The following is a 15,143-nucleotide window of genomic DNA, read 5'->3' as shown; positions in this document are numbered from 1 at the left end:
TAAAAGTAAAACATAAAATTATAAAACTTTTAGAAAAAAAATCATAGGAGAAAATCTTTTGGACTTAGGGATAGGTAAAAAGTTCCCAGATGTGACACCAAAAGCACAATCCATAAAAAGAAAAATTAATAAATTGAATGTCATTAAAATTTTAAACTTTTGCTTTAAGAAGGACCCTTTTAAGAGGCTGAGAAGTCAAACTACAGAGTGGAAGAAAATATTTGCAAACCACATATCTGACAAAGGGCTAGTGTCAAAACACAACCGTAAAAAGAAACTAGACAAAAGACATTTCAAGAGAATATACAGAGGGCAAATAAGCACATGAAAAGAGATTCAATATTAACCACCACAGAAATAGAAACTAAAACCACAATGAGGTATCAGTATACACCTTTCAGAATGGATAAAACAGACAACAGTGAAACCACCAAACACTGGCAAGGATGCAAAGACACTGCATCATTCATACAGTCCTGGAAGGAATGAAAAATGGTATAGCCACTCCAGTAAACAGTTTGGTATTTTCTTAAACAAATCATGCAACTCTGATGCAACCCAGCAATTGTACTCCTGGGCAATTATCCAAGAGAAATGAAGACTTGTATTCAGACAAAAACCTGTACATGAATGTTTACACCAGCTTTCCTTGTAATAGCCCAAATCTGGAAACCACCTGGATGCCATTCAGAAGTGAAAGGTGAAACAAAGTATGGTACATCCATACCATGGAACACTATTCAGCAATAAAAAGAAATGTACTAATGATATATGCATTAACCTGGATGACTCTCCAGAGAATTATGCTAAATGAAGAAAGTCAGTCCCAAAAGGTTACATTCTGTATGATCACTTTTATATAACATATTTGAAATGAGAAAATTATGGAAATGGAAAACAGAATAGTAGTTGCCAGGGATTAAAGAAAGAATAGGGTGAGAGGAGAATGGGTATGACTGTAAAAGAGCAACATGAGGGATCCTTGTGGTGATGGAAATGTTTTGTATCCTGACTGTATCAATGTCAGTATCCTGGTTGTGATACTGTATCGTAGTTTTGTAAGATGTCACCAATGGGAGACCTGGGCAAAGCGTACAAGGATCTCTGCATAAGTTTTATAACTGCAGGTAAAGCTGTAATTATGTTAGAATAAAATAATTAAGAAAAAAATGAGGAGGGGAAGAATACACTCGTATATACTTACTGATAGTACTACTACTAATACTATATCCAGACACAAGGCAAGTCCTTTATAGGGTCATCTCATCAACAATTCACAACAACTCGTAATAGGTAGATAGTATTACTATCCTTGCTTTAAAGATGAGCAAACTGAAACACAGAGAAATTAACTTGCCCAAAGAAGCTAAACAAGGATGTCATGACAGATGAGTGCAAGCCCATACACTGTGTGGTACTCTACTACCTACTTAGTATGTGTGTTCTAAATGACCACTGTTCCTTTATCTGAGTTGCAGTGTTAAGGATCTTACATTCTTTCAGTTGTCCTCAAAGTTTCTGATGAACTTTCATTCTCCTCATTTGCTGGATTCCCATCCTTCAATTCATATCATTCAATTAATAAAGTGGCTGCCAGCCAGGCTCCTTTCCTCTGTAATGTACTCATTACAGCTATGACAAATTATGCACTGGGAATCTGAAAAATCTGTGTTCAAATCTCGGATAGCTTTATATTGTCAGTAAGAACAAAAGATTAGAAATAAACCAAACATCAACCTATCAAGGACTGGTTGGGTTAGAGTTAACATACATATCACATGGTCATGGTAAGACTGTCAATCGCCGGGCACGGTGGCTCACGCCTGTAATCTCAACACTTTGGGAGGCCAAGGCGGGCAGATCACCTGAGGTTGGGAGTTCACGACCAGCCTGACCAACATAGAGAAACCCTGTCTCTACTGAAAATACAAAATTAGCCAGGCGTGGTGGCGCATGCCTCTAATCCCAGCTACTCAGGAGGCTGAGACAGGAGATTTGCTTGAACCCCGGAGGCAGAGGTTGTGGTTAGCCGAGACCATGCCATTGTACTCCAGCCTGGGCAACAAAAGCGAAACTCTGTCTCAAAAAAAAAAAAAAAAAAAAAAAAAGTCAATCACAGATTTCCCTTTCCATAGACACTGGAATGGGGCACGTGACCCAAGCTTGCCAGGGTAACCCATCCTCCTGGCCACAATGACCAGTTCAGGGTAGGTCATGAGAAGCCTAGCCAGTAAGAATCACTGCGAGGATTCCATGCTAGTGTTAACAGAAGACAGCTTCTCTTGTCACCGAAGTGGCTAAGTTGGGAGGATGTCAACTTGGGGCTACCAGAGTCATCTTGTCTGCCACAGGGAGGAAGCCTACTTAAGGAATGAAGCCTAATAAGAGCCAGAAAGATAAAGAACCATACTGACATTATTTGAGCATCTGAATCCAACAAATGCCTGAAGCCAAATGCAGCCTTGCGCTGCCCAGTCATGCGAGCCTGTGGCTTAAATCAGTTTGAGTTGGGTATTCTGTTCTTGCAAAAAAGAGCCCTGGCCAACTCAGCCATCTAGGTAAGGTGAAATGAACCAGGTTAATCTTTCTCATATTGGTTCTAATTATTTACTACCTATCTGGGAAAAAAAAAAAAAATGGTTCTGTAGTCAAATAAATTTAGAAAATTCTGCTTTCTTACCGATTCACACTGTGCGTTATTGAAGACTGAAGAACTGCAGCAAGAAACTGCACTAGTTTCCAGGATGCCACACTCTCCTATCTCCAGTCTCCTCTGCTCATCTCTCCAACTTCTCACCATTAGAATGCCCCCATGGCTCTGTTACAGGAACTCTTCTCTAGTTTCAGGCACTCCCTAGGTGACCTCATCCAGTCCCATGGCCTTGAAATATCAACTACGTATATGCTTATATAACCAGCCCCATTCTTCCCCTGAGCTTCAGACTCAGACACTCAATTGCCTATTCCACACCACTGCTCGAATGTCTAATAATTACTTCAAACTTAAAAAGTTAAAGCAGGGCTGGGCACGGTGGCTCAAGCCTGTAATCCCAGCACTTTGGGAGGCTGAGGCGGGTGGATAACCTGAGGTCAGGAGTTCGAGGCCAGCCTGAACAACATGGTGACACCCCGTCTCTACTAAAAATACAAAAATTAGCCAGGCGTGGTGGTGGGTGCCTGTAATTCCACCTACTCAGAAGGCTGAGACAGGAGAATCACTTGAACCCGAGAGGCAGAGGTTGCAGTGAGCTGAGATCGTACCACTGCACTCCAGCCTAGGCAACAAAGAGCAAAGCTCCATCTCAAAAAACAAAAGTCAAAGTCAAAACAGAATTCCTGATCTTCTCCCTACCTTACTAGATCCTCTTACAACTTCTCCCATTTCATTAAAAGGCAATCCTAGCTGGGCGCAGTGGGTCACGCCTGTAACCCCAGCACTTTGGGAGGCCGAGGTAGGCGAATCACGAGGTCAGGAGTTCGGGACCAGCCTGTCCAACATGGTGAAACCCCATCTCTACTAAAAATACAAAAAATTAGCTGGGCGTAGTGGCAGGCGCCTGTAAACCCAGCTACTCGGGAGGCTGAGGCAGGAGTATTGCTTGAGCCCAGGAGGCGGAGGTTGCAATGAGCCTAGATCTCACCAGTGCACTCCAGCCTGGGCAACAGAGTGAGACTCTGTCTCAAAAAAAAAAAAAAAAAAAAAAAAGGAATCCCAATCTTCTACTGCTCAGGCCAAAAATCCTGCACTCCCTTCTTACACCCCAAATCCAACCTATCAACAACATCCTGTTGGCTATACCTTCAAAATATATTCAGACTCTATTTGTGACCATACTCACTGTTACACTCTTGGTCCAAACCAACATCAACTCTTGTCTGGATTATTGCAATCCCTAGTATCCTTGCTTCTATCCTTAATTCTCCAAGAACATTTTCAGCACAAAAGTCAGGGATCCCTTTAAAACCTAAGTTCATCTCAAGCTTCTCAATCAAACCCTTCCAGCAGTATTCCATATCAGAGTAAAAAGCCAAAATCACTACAAAGATCTGCAATGACATATATAATCAGCCTCCTGCTGCATCTCTGGCCCCATTTCCTATCACGCTCCCCTCAGTCATGCAGGCTTTGTTATTTCATACCCACTAGATATACATTCATTTCATAGTCTTATTCTTGCCTGGAATGCTCTTACTCAAGACACCTGAATGGCTCACTCACTCAAGCCCTTAAGGACTTTGCTCAAGTGTAACAAGAGAGGACTTTCCAAGCAACACCCCTACCTCACCACATACCCTCTTCCTATGCCCCTTTCTTGCCTTTTTTAAAACTGCAGCACTTAATCATCTGCTTCCAGTGTTTTAATAATTGTTTTAACTGTTTATCTTACTAGAATACATACTCCGTGAGGGTAAAGGTTTTTGGGTGAGGTATTCACTGTTTTACCCCAGGTGCCTAGAACTATGTCTAGCACATTGCAGGTTCTCAATAAAGCCTTTTACTGTAGACTACACAGTCAGGCAATATATGGATATAGATATTCTGAGTATGCCAAATTAGTTTCTGACTCAAGAGCCTTCATACTTGCTATTCCTCTGCCAGAATATCAGCCCCCAGATAAATATGTCTTCCTAGCCAATTCTTCACTCAAACAACACCTCCTCAGAGAGGCCTTTCCTACTACCTTATCTAAAATAACCGCGCTGCCCAAGCGTGCCCACACTTTCAGTGCTTCTAACCCTGCTTCTGTTTCATGTTTCTTCATTGCACTTACCTACCTGACACCACATATATAATTGTATCTTCCTCATTACAATGTAAGCTTCTTAAGCACAGAGGCATCATCTCTTTTTCAGTACTGTCTCTACAACGCCTCTAACAATGCCTAACACATAGCAGGTGCACAACAGTTACTGACTGAATGAATACAATGCTTAAGTTGAATTTAGCTAGTCTTTCTATGACATAGCAGGAAATTCTACACTGGGTGGGAAGCTGAAGTCAATGGCCAACCCTTGGATTTCTTCTATCACCACTATTCTATGAAATAATTAAATGAGAGAGGCTAGGACCAGGTAGTGCCTTCGGAATGCTGAAGAACTACTGACAGATCATGAATAATTAAATAACATTAATTAAAAGCCATATTTTTTAATTACACAATTTTGCCATCCCATATACAAGTGTGCATGGATCCACTGAAGAGAAATAGAAAGGAAAAAGACAAATGAAAGAAATCCACTGCAATAGACATCCCGTATCATTAGAGAAGTAGAAGTTGCTAAGCTTCTTATCTTACAGAACTGGAGTCCACTGAAGCAAAAGGATTTGTACATTGATAGAGCTAGAAATTAGAACCTAGGCTTCCTCTCAACACCATGCTCCTCCCACTATGGCTCTGCCTCACTGGCAAAGTACAAACAATGCAAGAACCTAATGTGACACTAATAAGTAACCACATTCTGGAAAACAATGGGCAAAGTAAAAACAGGCAGTTCACTTAAGAGATACAGATAGCCAAAAAAAAAAAAAAAAGGAAAGAATGCTCAACCATACTAACAAGTACTGAAACAATAAGTTATTTTTCAGCTGCCTCACTGATAAAAAGCTGACAAAAACTCTGTTAGCTGAAAGCATAGAAAAACTGGTACACCCCTTCTGGAGGGCAACCTGACAATATATATCAAACATATGTATATCCTTTGAGCCAGCAATTTCACTTGGAGATACTCACTCAAAAAAGATAAATGTAACACTACATATCAGCATTATGCAGCATAAACCTGGCTATATATCATAAGTACCTAAATAATCTCCCTCATCACTATTAATAAGCTAAAGATTTTACTTTGAACAAACTGACAGAGGGAATTGTTTAGCCTTCAGAAATTTTTAATTAAATCATATGGAAATGAAAGTTTGAGAATAAAAGGAAAGCAGCATAATAGCTAAATGGAGAAAAAGGATCACTAAAACTTTTTCTCAAAGGTAGAGGAAATCAAATTTGATAAAGGGAATAAAAATAGAGTCAGTGAAAAGGAAAATACCGAAAATGGTAAGAAAGAGGATGCAATATCCTAGAGCAGCAGTTACTTACACAGGTGAGTTATTAGGGAGGCTTTTTCTTTTTTTTTTAATTATGAGAGAGTTTTACTCTTGTTGCCCAGGCTGGAGTGCAATGGCACAATCTCGGCTCACTGCAACCTGTGCCTCCTGGGTTCAAGCAATTCTCCTGCGTCAGCCTCCCGAGTAGCTGGGATTACAGGCACCTGCCACCATGCCCATCTAATTTTGTATTTTTAGTAGAGACGGCGGTTTCACCATGTTGGTCAGGCTGGTCTTGAACTCCCGACCTCAGGTGATCCGCCCGACTTCCAAAGTGCTGGGATTACAGGCATGAGCCACTGCGCCCGGCGGGAAGTTTTTTATCGTAGCAAATCTCCAGGTTCCATTCTGAATTAGAATCTCCAAGAGTAGTGAAGCACGTGAACCTAGAAACTGTCCAGATAATTCCACTATAGATTCCTAATTAAGAACCACTATTCTACAGTAATGGTTCTCAATCTTGAACACTCATTCTATTCACCTGAAGAGCTTTTGAAAATTCCCAACTAAGCTTGCAGTGAGCCGAGATCACGCCACTGCACTCCAGCCTGGGCAAAAGAGCAAGACTCTGTCTCAAAACAAAAAAAAAAAAAAAGAAAATTCCCAACTAAGCCCCAAGATAGCGGAATGAATCTCTGAGAATGGAGCCTGGGCCTCAATATCTTTTTAAAACTTTCCAGTCATTCTCATGTGTACAGCCACAGTTGCAAAGCAATGTCCAGTAGGTTTTTTTTTGTTTTTTTTTGTTTTGTTTTGTTTTGTTTTGAGACGGAGTCTCGCTCTGCCGCCCAGGCTGGAGTGCAGTGGCCGGATCTCAGCTCACTGCAAGCTCCGCCTCCCGGGTTCATGCCATTCTCCTGCCTCAGCCTCCCAAGTAGCTGGGACTACAGGCGCCCGCCACCGCGCCCGGCTAGTTTTTTGTATTTTTTAGTAGAGACGGGGTTTCACCGTGTTAGCCAGGATGGTCTCCATCTCCTGACCTCGTGATCCGCCCATCTCGGCCTCCCAAAGTGCTGGGATTACAGGCTTGAGCCACCGCGCCCGGCCTGTCCAGTAGTTTTCAAAGTGTAATTTCCACATCAGCTGGAGTAGCATCATGGGGAACTTGTCAGAAATGAACATTTTTTCTTTCTTTCTCAATTTTTTTGTAAAAACAAGGTCTCACTTTGTTGTCCAGGCTGCTCTCAAACTCCTCCCATCTTGGTCTCCCAAAGTATGGGATTACAGGTATGAGCCACCATGCCCAGCCAGAAATGAAAATTCTTGAACCCCACTCCAGACATACTGAATCAGATGTTTTGAGTAAAACCTAGCAATATTTAACAGGCCCTCTAGGTGATTCTGATCTGAATTAAAGTTTGACAATCACTGTCCCAGAATTATTCTTTCATAAAAACCACCTAGAATGCATGTCAAATATACATAACCTAGTCAACTGATTTTCAACAAAGATGCCAAGACAATTCAACAGAGAAAGAATAGGTTTTTTTCAACAAATGATGCTGGGACAACTGGATAGCAACATGTAAAAAATAAAGTTGGAGCTCTATTTCACATCATATACAAAAAATTAACTGAAAATGGATCAAATACCTAAATTTAGGAGCTAACATTATGAAACTTTTAGAAAAAAACATAAGTACAAATCTTTATGATGTTAGAGTAGGCCCTCCTTTCTTAGCTAAGAAACCAAAAGCACAAGCAACAAAAGGAAAAACAGATTAGATGAAGAAGATATAGAAATGGGCCAGGTGCAGTGGCTCATGCCTATAATCCCAACACTGGGAAGTCAAGGTGGGAGGATCACTTCAGACCAGGAGTACAGGGCCAGAGCCTAGGCAACACAGACCCTATCTCTACAAAAAAAAAAAAAAAAACAGTAAAAATTAGCCGGGCATGGTGGCATGCACCTATAGTCCCAGCTACTTGGGAGGCTGAAGTGGGATCACTTGAGACCAGGTGGTCAAGGCTGCAGTGAGTTGTAATCGAGCCATTGCACTCTGGCCTGGGTGGCACAGGGAAGCCCTGTCTCAAAAACACACACATACAAATGGCTGATAAGCACGTGAAAAGATGTCAACATAATGAGCCATCAGGGAAATGGAAATCCAAACCACAATAATATACCATTTCATACCCATTAGGATGGGTAGAATCAAAAAGACAAATAATTGTTGACAGGCATGTGGATTACATCACCCAGAGGGAAAGAAAAAGAGAACAGAGGTAGGAGAAGGTACAAGACCACGACTTGAGAGACTCCAAATTTAACTCTCAGATAAAGGAAAATCAGCTTATAATGGATTCCAAGAAGCAGCCACCAGAGAAGGAAAAAAATCCATGGGCCATGGAAGGCAAAGGAAGAGGGCATGTCAAAAAAGTGGACATGGTCAATGCTGGTGAATGAAAACGAAAGGTTAAGTAAAATAAATGAAAATATCTCTTCAATTTAGTGGTATGTAAAGGACAATGGTTCCATAACACGATAGTGGCAAATAGCTAAGAAATTAAGCTACCTCTCTGCATTTTCTAACATGCAGAAATATGTACAGCACTCAAACATAAAAGGTTTAAAATAAATCAGTACCTTAATTATCTGCAATTAGTCTAAAGTCCTCTTGAAAGATGAGTCTGGAAAATAAAAATTGATTAGGAAAAGCAAGCACCAAAGAAGTTCACAAAACCACTGTAAGGATTCTTTACTTAAAAGGAATCAGACTCCAAAAAAGACGGCTTTATACAGCAGGATTAATGATGCTCCATACTACTTGTAACTTCTTACTGATTACAACAGGTGTGCTGACATCTGCCGTGACTGTGATCCAGTGTCTGTAGTAATGTTGTATTCAGCACTACAACACGTCTGCATAGTGCGAGTAACCAACCACTACAAAACAGGAATAAGTCAGTAAATAGGCAGACATCTAGATCACGTTCCATTCGAAAGATAACTGTCGTCCCGAGATTCAGAAAAAGGTTTTATGAGCAAAGAAGAACGAAAAGTGAAAAAGCAAGACATCTGCTTTTCTCAATAACTTCTGCTTAAATTCTTAAGATACTGATCTGGGAAAGCTATGTAACTGCGAAAGCCCTGTCACATCTACAAATTCACTAAGGTATAAAGTGGGAGAACAAATGAAGTTAAATTTGACAATAAGGAACGAGGTGCCCAAAATATTACTAACTGGAGAGCGGCACCTGAGGCCAACGACCCTACCCTCGCTCCTGGAAGCCCCATCTGCCTCCCAATTCCCCCATCCCAGCTGGCAAATCCCCCTTTTAACTACGAAACAATTTTGCAAACAGCCCAAGAAAGACTGAAACTGGAGAAACAAGGCTTGCCATAAAAGGAGCCGTCGCCACACTCTGCCCCACATGGACCCAACCGCCACCCTTACCCAGAAGTCGGGAAGTAAAAACCAGTCCAAAGTGAGAGAATCAACCCGCCACTCTCCGGAAACTGCACAGACTTTAGATGGAGAGCGCCATGACACATACGTCCCGCCACGTTTATTTACGCATGCTCAGCGACGGTGGCCCGAAGAGATCAAATTACATCATTGCTGAAAGGGCTGGTTCTGGTTTAACTTAGTTTAGGAATGATTACGCTTCAAGTTCCTTTGATTCCAAGAACTAAAATAACAACCCCAAGTCCTCGGGTTCCTAGATACGCTTAATAGCCAACTTCTCCTAAGCTCTTATGTGTTAGACACTGTGCTAAGTACTTTGCATAAACATTATTTCACTATTTATTTATTGTTATTATTCCCATTTTACAAAAGCGGACACTGGAAGTTTAAGGACTTAATCTAAGTTACTCTACTAGTCGTGCTGCCCCGTGGGCTGGATCCGATGCTGTCTGACTCCCAAAGAACTTGCTCTTTTCACTGCATTTTACTAGCCTCCTCAATCGTTTGTGAAGAGGTCTCTTCTTTAATATTAAAAAACAGGAAGGAAAGGATAAAGGTCAGTTGGTAGGTTTCGCTTAATATACATTATTTACCACCACGCAAGTTTTTTTGTTTTTTGTTTTGGAAAACTTAGATGGTAGTTTAGCAGACACCTATGGAAAGAAAATACTTTCGGCCGGGCGCGGTGGCTCAAGCCTGTAACCCCAGCACTTTGGGAGGCCGAGACTGGCGGATCACGATGTCAGGAGATCGAGACCATCCTGGCTAACACGGTGAAACCCCGTCTCTACTAAAAAATACAAAAAAAACTAGCCGGACGAGGTGGCGGGCGCCTGTAGTCCCAGCTACTTGGGAGGCTGAAGCAGGAGAATGGCGTAAACCCGGGAGGCGGAGCTTGCGGTTAGCTGAGATCCGGCCACTGCACTCCAGCCTGGGCGACAGAGCAAGACTCCGTCTCAAAAAAAAAAAAGAAAATACTTTCATGGAATACGAATTCTCACCCGCTTGCTCCACATATGTTATCTCACTTTAGTATTCATTACCCAAGACACTGTATTTGACCATGCGTTTACCAGAAGAATATCTTTACTTAAAAAAGTAAAGGCAATAGGAGGCAGTAGTTCGTGAACAAGGGTCAGAAATCGTGAGTTTAATGCCTGACTTAGGGTTTCACAGTGATTTGGGGCAATTACTTTGTTTTGCAAATGCTTCTGCTAGTACAATTTCATCTAATTAAAATGCCATCCATCTACTCAAGAGGCTGATGTGGGAGGATCACTTGAGCTCAGAAGTTTGAAAACAGCCTGGGCAACACAGTGAGACCCTGTCTCTAAAATATATTTTTAAGAAAAAAAGCCACCCTTTTCTCTGTTTATTCATATCCATAACATAATCTAAACAGTGCCCTGGGATCCACTATTGTCTTTACCCATCTGAATTAAAATTGTGTATTTATGTTGCCCTACTTTTTTTTTTTTTTTTTTTTTTTTTTTAGATACGGTCTTCTTCTGTCACCCAGGCTGGAGTGCAGTGTTACAATGACAGCTCACTGCAACCTCCGCCTCCTAGCCTCAAGAGATTCTCATGCCTTAGCCTCCCAAGTAGCTGTGGGACTACACGGGCACACCACCAAACCCATTTAATTCCATCTCTTTCACTAGACCAAAAGTAGGACCTGGATTGTCTTCTTGGTTGCAATCGCACTAACACATAACCTGTGCTTACGTTTATAGCTTCTCAATAAACGTATGTTGAATGAATGAATGAATGAATGAATGAATGAATGAATAACTCCACCTCTTTTACCCGAAGATCTAGTTGAGTTCAGTAAAGGAAATGTTACTGAGTATGCACCCCATGACCACAAGCACTGTGATAGATGCTAGAGCTAGAAAGAAAGAAAAAAAGTACTCCCTATTGCAATTGCAGGCTATTTTGAGGAAATTCATTTCAATAGAGAATAGCAATCACTATGAAAGATGAATGCACAGGAACACAAAGGTGAAGTAAGGGAAATGGATGAAGGCATTCCAGGCTGGAGAGTCAGCCAGAGCAAACGCAAGGAGGCCTGAAATGATGAATTATTCTGCAGTGTAAAAGCAGAGAAAGTGAAGCTGGTGATGGGAGAAGTCTGCCAGAGAAAGGGAAGCACAGGGACTAGATCAAGGTGAACCTCCTGTGCTCAAAGGCATTAGACTTAATCCTGAATGTATGTAGTAGGCAACATGAATGTGTTCGAGCAGATTATTCTCTCAGGACAATAGGTTTCAGACATGAAGAAATAGTAAAAGCCTAAATTGAGTTGTTGGCTGTGAGGAATGGGAAGGAAAGACAGATTGTAACAAATTGAGGAGGTAACATCAGCAAGACTTGGTGATTGATAGGTATGAAAAAAGAGGAAGAAAGAATGTTTCCAAGTTTTGGCTATAGCAACTAACAAACAGGTGAAACCTCTCTCTTTAAGCACCTTTAGTCTAAATCCTTTGAAGTCAGTAACCCTACCTCTAGGAATTTATCTTACAGAAATACACATAATGACCTATGTTCCAAAATATTTTTTGAAGCATTGCTTATAATGACCTATGTTCCTCAGTATTTTTTGAAGCATTGCTTATAACAGCAAAAGACTGGAAACCCTCTCCAGCTCCTCAATAGAAGATTGGTTAAATATATTTATAGTATCTGTACAGCTTTTGAAAAACAACCAGGTAAGGCCGGGCACAGTGTATCACGCCTGTAATCCTAACACTTTGGGAGGCCAAGGCGGGTGGATCGCCTGAGGCCAGGAGTTCAAGGCCAGCCTGACCAACATGGTGAAACCCTGTCTCTACTAAAAATACAAAATTAGCCGGGTGTGGTGGCACATGCCTGTAATCCCAGCTACTCAGGAGGCTGAGGCAGGAGAATCGCTTGAACCCAGGAGGTGGAGGTTGCAGTGAGCCGAGATTGCACCATTGCACTCCAGCCTGGGCAACAAGAGCGAAACTCCATCTCAAAAAGAAAATTAAAAGGCCAGGCACGGTGGCTCACACCTGTAATCCCACCACTTTGGGAGGCTGAGACGGGCAGATCACAAGGTCAGGAGATCAAGACCATAACTGGCTCACTGCGTGGAGATTGTAGCGAGCTGAGATCGCGCCACTGCACTCCAGTCTGGACAACAGAGTGAGACTCTGTCTCAAAGGAAAAAAAAAATGTATGCTTTGCTTCTTAAATTAGAGTTAAGCTTCATAAATATACACCACCCTATTTTGTTACTGTTTTTTCAGCCAACAATATAACACTAAATGCTTTATAAATATTCGATAGTAAGTAAACAAACCAGTTGGTGTATACCAAGAACATTGAAAATGCAGGTAAATCTATAAAATAATAGTAAAGCTAAGATTTTTTCCAAGCACTTATAAATGTGTGCCAACAACTACCCATAAGTAACCCTATAAATGAGGAATGCTATTATTATCTTGTTATCTCTTTTAACAGAGAAAAAACCTAAAGCTTAGGCAGTCTGACTTCAGTTGTTTTAACAACTCTATGTGAAAACTTTAGAAGAAAGCAACAATAATGCAAAATTTCAAATAGAGAAAAAACACAGGAGAGAAAAAACAAAAGAGTGATCAAGAAACGTGGAATAAAATCTGTTTGCCTGGGCCGGGCACAGTGGCTCATGCCTGTAATCCCAGAACTTTAGGGGGCTGAGACGGGTGGATCACGAGGTCACAAGTTCAAGACCAGCCTGGCCAAGATGGTGAAACCCCATCTCTACTAAAAATACAAAAATTAGCTGGGCGTGGTGGCAGCCATCTGTAGTCCCAGGTACTCAGGAGGCTGAGGCAGGAGAATCGCTTGAACCTGAGGGTCAGAGGTTGCAGTAAGCCAAGATCGTGTCACTGCACTCCAGCCTGGGTGACAAAGTGAGGCTCCATCTCAGAAAAAAAAAATCTGTTCACCTTCAATATGTTATGTTGGCCTTCACAGTAAAAATTGAAGAGAAAATATGGACAACAAAGAAGTTACACAATTCTTACCTTCTCAGTGATTAATCAATAAATAAAGAATAAAATATGAAAATTATAGAAATCTGGGGCCAGGCACGGTGGCTCATGCCTGTAATCCTAGCACTTTGGGAGACAGAGGCAGTTGTATCACTTGAGTCCAAGAGTTTGAGATCAGCCTGGGCCAGATCTCAAAGATGGCCACACACCTGTCTGTCTTGTAGAGATGGCCAGACACCTGTCTCTACAAAACAAACAAAAAATTAGCCGGACATGGTGGTTCCAGCTACTCAGGAGGCTGAGGTGGGAGAATCACTTGAGCTCACAAGGTCAAGTTTGCAGTGAGCCGAAATCACACCACTGCACTCCAGCACAGGCAACAGAATGAGACCCTCTCTCAAAAATAAATAAATAAAATTAAAATTAAAATTTGAGAACTGTTTTTTAATATTATGTTTTTGGTGACAGGGTCTGGCTCTGCCACCCAGGCTGGAGAAGAGTGGCACCATCAGAGTTCACTGGAACCTTGAACTCCTGAGTCAAGCAGTCTTCCCACCTCTGCCTCCCAAGTAGCTGGGATTACAGGTGCATGCCACCGTGCTCGACTAATTTTAAATTTTTTTTGCAGCAACAGAGTTTCACTATGTTGCCCAGACTGGTCTTGAATTCCTGGCCTCAAGCAGTCCTCCACCTCAGTCTCCCAAAGTGCTGGGATTACATGCATGAGCTACCAGGCCGGCTGGAACACAGGTTTTAGGTTTAGTTGATGATCTGAGCAACTAGCCATTATACTTATACATCTGTATCAATCAATATTCCTTTTCATGAGAAACTATTCATGTGTTTAATTCACTCTTGAAAGATGATAAACAATATACATGAAATTTTCTATGTAGAACGTTAGGTAAATTTAGTAGAATGAGAGTTAAAAGATATATATGTGTGTGTGTGTTTGTGTGTGTATATATATACACACACTGTATATAAGCAAAGTGAAAAGTATGACTATTAAGTGCTCTTAATTTTTTTTTACAGGCGCACGCCACCACGCCCAGCCCATTTTTGTAATTTCAGTAGGGACAGGGTTTTGCCATGTTGGCCAGACTGGTCTCAAACTCCTGACCTCAGGTGATCCGCCCGCGTTGGCCTCCCAAAGTGCTGGGATTACAGGCCTGAGCCACTGTGCCTGGCCAACTAAACAGTTTTTTAGGAAGGTTTTTCAGGTGTTGGATGAACCCAAGAAGAAAGATTGTAACAGCAGAGGAATAGAGGGGGGCAAAAAGAGAAATACTAGATCTATGAGAAACGAAAATTTGCCCCAGATGGATGGATGCTTCAGTGTAGAGAATAAAAGGGAAGAACGCTGATGTTCTTAAATAAACTGATAAAAAGATCATATAGGAACATGATGTGAAATAACCTATTGTCTTTGGACAAATGCTGAATTTCTCTGCGTAATTTAACCACTAGGGGTCAGAGTGCTATACTTCTACTATCAACATTTTTTTTTTCTTTGAGATGGAGTCTTGCTCTATCACCCAGGTTGGAGTGCAGTGGTGTGATCGCAACTCACTACAACCTCCACCTCCCAGGTTCAAGCAATTCTCCTGACTCAGCCTCCTGAGGTGCCCACCA

At 41.6% G+C, this 15,143-nt stretch overlaps 1 protein-coding gene across 3 annotated transcripts in view; it reads right to left on the bottom strand.

The window, feature by feature from the left end:
* The window catches only part of CDKAL1 (CDK5 regulatory subunit associated protein 1 like 1), a 712,749-nt gene extending 703,103 nt beyond the window's left edge, over positions 1-9,646 (bottom strand). For 2 of the 3 annotated variants that reach the window (XM_050789550.1, XM_050789549.1), the window contains exons 1-2: positions 9,502-9,642; positions 8,691-8,734 (exon numbers count right to left, since the gene is read on the bottom strand). The gene's annotated coding sequence lies outside the window, so the exon portion shown is untranslated. Of the gene's footprint in view, positions 1-8,690; positions 8,735-9,501 lie in introns of all 3 variants that reach the window. The other variant, XM_050789551.1, reaches the window with a different exon arrangement.
* Between the last annotated feature and the right edge of the window lie 5,497 nt (positions 9,647-15,143).

Source organism: Macaca thibetana, chromosome 4, assembly GCF_024542745.1.
Source record: "Macaca thibetana thibetana isolate TM-01 chromosome 4, ASM2454274v1, whole genome shotgun sequence".
Lineage (NCBI taxonomy): Eukaryota > Metazoa > Chordata > Mammalia > Primates > Cercopithecidae > Macaca > Macaca thibetana.
Note: the sequence above shows the minus strand (reverse complement) of the source record. Positions and strands in the feature narration are given on the sequence as shown.